This window comes from Anoplopoma fimbria, chromosome 12 (assembly GCF_027596085.1).
Source record: "Anoplopoma fimbria isolate UVic2021 breed Golden Eagle Sablefish chromosome 12, Afim_UVic_2022, whole genome shotgun sequence".
In the NCBI taxonomy this organism is placed as follows: domain Eukaryota; kingdom Metazoa; phylum Chordata; class Actinopteri; order Perciformes; family Anoplopomatidae; genus Anoplopoma; species Anoplopoma fimbria.
In genome coordinates, this window is record NC_072460.1 from 14,948,326 (window position 1) to 14,954,325 (window position 6,000).

Below are 6,000 nucleotides of genomic sequence, written 5' to 3' on the forward strand. Positions count from 1 at the left end.
CTCTATTTTGGCTCAATACAATTCAAGTGCAGACTCCAGTATGACTGCATGCTGGCTCATAATGTTCTCTATGTGTAGGGTCTGGATTTACTTGAAATGAAAGCAAGTCTACAACGACTTTTAGGGTCAATGAGTATGTTAACGTGTCACAAGTAAGGAAAGGGTTTCCCTGATTCTGGATAAACAGGGTAAACTTAGGTCAAAGCTGAATCATCCACTTGTATGCGTGCGAAAAATCCCACAGACATAAATATTCTTTCGGACTTCTCAGTGGATCAGAATATTGTTGATAAACAGTATCCATGCTGACTGTAAGTGAAGCGTGCAAAAGTACAAAAATTGCCACAGTTAGGATTGGCTCTAACAGACTTTTCTAAACTGAGTTTGACCTCTCGCTCTGTCCACCAATCTCCTCACTTCATCTTTTAAGTTAAACTCTATCAGATTCTATCTCTGAATTTGTGTGTTTGTGTGTGTGTATGTGAGCATATGAATTCATATGTATGTGTGTTTGAAGCAATGCAGCCACCATTCTGCCTCAAAATGTTTCTTCTTGTTTTAACCACCGATTGCTCTCATATTACTTCTGGCACTCATCAGTAATGCAAGGTCATTCTCATTCAAATGCACACTCACACCAGGAGGAAACACACTCCCATGCCCTGTTTCTCTTTCCCACCACAGACACACCCTACTCTCTCTCTCTCTCTCACACACACACACACACACACACACACACACACACACACACACACACACACACACACACACACACACACACACACACACACACACACACACACACACACACACACAGACATAACTAATGCGCACACATAAACTTTTTGGGACTTTCTTAAAAGTATAGACTGACCAGCTGGCAGTCAGAAAGACTCACAGATAGCAGGACAGAGTACAGTACAGCCTGTACTCCATCAAGACAACAGCTCTACATATTTGTTAATGAATTATGATTACATGCACATAGACTCACAATATGTTAAACATATGCTCACATTTTCAAGCATGCAACAGCAAACTTAATGAGAGACAGAAAATGAAAGTAATAAGGTTTTTTGCTTCAGTTTTAAATTTCAGCCTAGGGGGGGGAATAAACAACAGCATGTTTAAAGATTTAAACTGAATGAGGAAGAAAAGGAAAAAAACAGGCATGAATTTAAAACATAAAACTATTTTGTTTAGGAGCTACATATTAAAGGATTAAGGATCATTCATTAAAGACAGTCTGCCTGCAGTTACACTCTTAGCCACATGGGTGTGCACTGCAGTTCATCACATGTTTTTCCGGTGGTATTTCTAAGTTCTAGGTGAGCTTTTACCTGCATTAAGTTTTAAAGGTATGGATGCATGTGACTATTTTGTGTGTATGAATGAGTGTATACAGTATGTGGTTCTCCAGTCTCCGATTAGTGTGAAACATCAGGTAAACCTGTCTCTGGGCCTGAACACGGGCAGTCTCCTCTTGCGCCCAGAGAGCCTCCCTATGTGCGGAGGTGTTCATGCTCTCCCTCAGTTCCCTCTCCAGCTCCCTGATCCGCTCCGCCGTCTCCCGCATGGCATCCTGGGAAGCTAAAAGAGGAAGCTGAGGGGGCTAAAGGAGTTCAGAGGAGGAGGACGAGGAGGCGGGATGGAAGCAAAGTAGCAAAAGCCAGGGAGAGAGTTTTTTTCTTTGAGTATACTTTGTTTTTAAAACTCATCATCAAATGTTTTTTGCATTGGAATAACACTATATTGGCGGAAAAAAGCGTATTTGTTGATTTTTTTCTGCTAAAAGGAATTCAGTCCATGTAAATCAGAAACAAAAGGAAAGACTTGAAGCAGTTAAATAAAGCTGTGGTGAGAGAAGAACAAGACTTCTCTTGGAAGAAAGAGACACAGCCAAGACAGAAGAGAGTGCTGAGTGATGGAGAGAGAGTGTGTAAGTGCTGTGACCTTTGCTGACATCCATATGAGTGTGCACATGTGTGAGTGTGGGTGTGTGGAGTAGACCATGCGCGTTCACATGCATAGTTTGTGTGTGGCCTCCCTGACACCTATGGTGAGTGGGGGGAAAAGGATCCCTCTCCACACTGGGTGATGGAACTGTGAAAGAAAACACTGGACAGAAATAATAAACCCCTGATTCTCTCTCTCGTCCTTCTACTACTCAATAGTTGACTCACTTTCAAGTTCACACGTTCACACTTTTCTGGGAGCAGTGCAGAAGTCTTGGAGTCATCAGGATAAGGAGACACTTTCAAACTGAGCAAGAAAGAGTTCAGTTACACTTTATGCAAAACACAAACTAGAGGTGTGCCAGGTGTTTACTAAGTAACAGAATCCGCACCAGCAAAAAACACCAAATCAGACATAAGAAAATAAAATAAAAGTTGCTTTCTGATATGAATGACTGAATATGAAATATCATGTTAACACTTGTATAGCCAGGGTTTGTGCAACCTTAACTAAAGATAGTTGTTACCTCATTTTCTATAAGAATACATTGCATGTGAGTGAGAGCAACTTCCTTCGGTCGAAAGAAAAAACAGTAGATAGGTGTTGTAAGGGTTAGAATTAATGCTGGAAGCTGAAACCTGAACTGAACTGGAAACGCTACAAGTTTGATAACACATTTGTAGAAGTATGAATCAAATGAACATGACACAGTACAACCAACAAGTTGTCAGAGCAACAGATATTGTTGGAAGCATTGAGGGTGAGTAAGAAACTCTATCCAGACAGCAAGGAATAAAAATGAGTGGAAGAAAATTCCCTGGCTGAAATGTTTCAACGTTTCCCAAAGTCAAGTTACAAGCACTTAAACTGATATTTCATCTGAGAAACGGCTGCGTGTACAAGCCAGTTAGGGAGTTCAGAATGCTTAGAAACAATTGTAGCTTTGCAGGTAATAGCTGATATATGGAGCTTAACGTTAGTGAGCATGTGTGTAATGTTATTATGAAGTAAAGAACCAAATAGGCAAATTTTTTTGGCATTGCATAAATGGAGCTTTAGGCCAAACAGTGCCTCACACATGTTGAGTTTATTCTGACGGCAAAAAAAGGATATGGAAAAGGCATGGAAAACTAAACAGAGTGCATGGAAGATGCATCTGATTGGCCAATTTACGCCCCCAAATAAATATGAAAGTGAGATATGACTTGGTCCCTGTATCCAACATACTGTAGATATTGTTCAAGAAATCTCCTAAAATGCAATAGCATTTATGAAAAAGCTGGGCTCCTTCATGAAAAAAAACATCTATGACCACAAAAAGGCTAATCATATGACTTATTCAGTGATACTGACTGAAACACCAGTGATGGGATTATCCTTGAGTGCGATGAAAATATTGCCAAACCAGCCAAATCGCAAGCGGATACTTGTGGCTCGTCACGTCAGCACGACACAGCTGGAGCTGAGCGACAAACACCCGCACACACACGTACAGAGGCAGGCTGTGTGCGTCAGCAGTCCAAAGCTGTAATTGGATGTGACAGACGGGCAGTAATTCGATGCACCAGAATCAACAAGTACTGGTCTGACCTCGCCTAACAGACAGAAACACAGACGTGAACGCGCACACACACACCACTCATACACGAACACCCCACTGAGATGGGGCTGCCACCGCTGGACCCATGAATGAAACCTGACCAGAAAGCTGTGTCTGCCTGTGTGTGTGTGTCCGCACATGTGCAGTATATGTATGTGTCTGTCTGTCTGTCTGTCTGTCTGTCTGTCTGTCTGTCTGTGTCAGTGCATATCTGTGTGTTATGTGATTTTTATTGGTAACAAGAGAATATTGCTGGCTTTCAAGAACAAAAAGACTGGAAAAAGGGCAAGAGAGATAGAGAGAGTGGGGAGAAATGGGAAGATAATTGCCTCTGCAGCACCAATCATCACCTTATGCCCTTGGGAAGGATCATTATGGAGTCTGGCCCTTTCTGGTTTGATGGAGGGATTATAATCACTTAAATAAACGAGCAGAGAGTGAGAGAATGCACTTTTCCAGAAGCTGTGTACCTATAATCCTCGGCTTCACACACACACACACACACACACACACACACACACACACACACACACACACACACACACACACACACACACACACACACACACACACACACACACACACACACACACACACACACACAGGCACACAAACCACACAGACATCTGTCTCTGTCAAAAAAGTTAAGTGTGCAGCATCAACCTCTGTGTGTCCTATTTCACGATTTAAAAAATGTTAAGTATGTGTTCACGGCCAGAAGTTTCATATACAGTTTCAATCAAATGTACAGACTGTGGCAACAGGATTGGAGTAGATTTGTCTATCTTCTTTAACTGTCCCCAGATTTTCTGTAATTCTTGTGTTTCTAAATAGAGGGGGTGAGGGAGGGTATTGAGTGTCGCTGATGCTTCTCCGTTACAGATAAAAGAGAAATAAAAGGCTTGTGTGAAGGTTTGAAGTGAACATTTCCGATGTGTGTTTTCTCTGTGTTTGTGAAGTGCAGCGTGGCGCGATGGAGACGATGGAGAGAAGAGATGCTATCTCTCCATCCCACATAAACTCCCCTGGATGGATGGGGAGAGGGAGCAGTGAGGGAAGGCCCTGTTTGTTTGTGTTTACCCTCGGAGCGTGCTGTGTTCCTGATGGATGCAGAGATAAATGGAGAGAGGGAGAAAGAGGGAGCGCATGGGAAAGATAGAGAGATAGGGGCCAAAATGCAACCCGACTGCTGAGCAAACATAATATCCTGAATGCATACTCTACTATAACATCAACATCCCAGATAGTGAGCTGGTATATGTGCTGGTCACTATAACTCTTATGTAGTAAAAGTTTTACATGTTCTACAGACGTTTTGTGAATCTTTTCAATATGTTGCTGCTGTAATCAATCATATTGTTCCTGTACAGTGGTGCTTTGAAATGAAATGCTAACATCAGCAAGTTAGCATGCTCTGAATCACAATGTTAACATGCTGATGTTAAGCAGGTACAGCATAATGTTTACTGTGTCCGTCATATTAGTTTTTAGGCATTTGTTAATTATCACTAAAACCAAAGTTGGGTTGGACAAATAAAAAATAATTCACGGACTTCCTCAGGTGATCACATCAAAGAGTTTTAAAGATATTTCAGTTCGAGCTACCTGCTGACTGATTGGCTTTTAAATTTTCAAATACTTACATCAGTATCAGCCAGGATATGGATGGATGACAATACACTTGAGCTTGAATTCCTGCATTTGCTTGAACACATGTGTTACCTCTGGTAAGTATTTTATTATACATTGAATATATACAAACAAAATAATCCTCTGTTTTGCTCCTTTTGTGTACGTCATATATCTCCCCGACATCAATCCCACTACTACCTTGCACTTGTCCCTGTATCTATTTCTTTATTTCTGGCACTTGCTTCAAGTCTCTTTCCAGGTTGTAGAAATATTAATGGTGCTACTCAGACGCTGTTTAGAAGAGGAAATAGGATGTTGGATGCTGCCTGCCAGCACACACAGAAATAAAAAAATATCTCAACGCAAAACAGGCTGAGAGCAGCTCTGGTTCTTTTTGGCAGCGAGGTACAGAGAGGTGTACTCTACTTCATCGGTCCTGTGGGAATAACCTGGCATGGCTGACTTCTGCATATTAACACCTCAGCATTGCTCTGCAGGCTAGCGTACAAGCATGCACACAGACACACACATACTGTCAAGCAAACAGCTGACACTCTTGTTGACACCTTAGAAGAACTATACAAATAAAAAAATGGTAAATCATGATTCTCTTTCCTGCTTCACTAATCAGTTCTTTACTATTCCCATCTGAGCCATTATGTCGGCGCTCCTGGCTGGCGTATGGAGCCGACACTGCAGGACTAAATGCCTGTCTCTTCCACTTAGGACTGATTCTGAGATGCACTGAGGGAGGCAGAGCAGGAAGCATGAAAGACTGGAAAAGGACTCTCGTTGCTCAGGAGAGCCGAATT

The 6,000-nt window shown here is 41.9% G+C and overlaps 1 protein-coding gene across 1 annotated transcript in view; it reads right to left on the minus strand.

The window, feature by feature from the left end:
• Positions 1-6,000, minus strand: part of LOC129099457 (ERC protein 2-like) — a 138,834-nt gene that overhangs the window by 68,511 nt on the left and 64,323 nt on the right. The gene's annotated exons all lie outside the window — the stretch shown is intronic.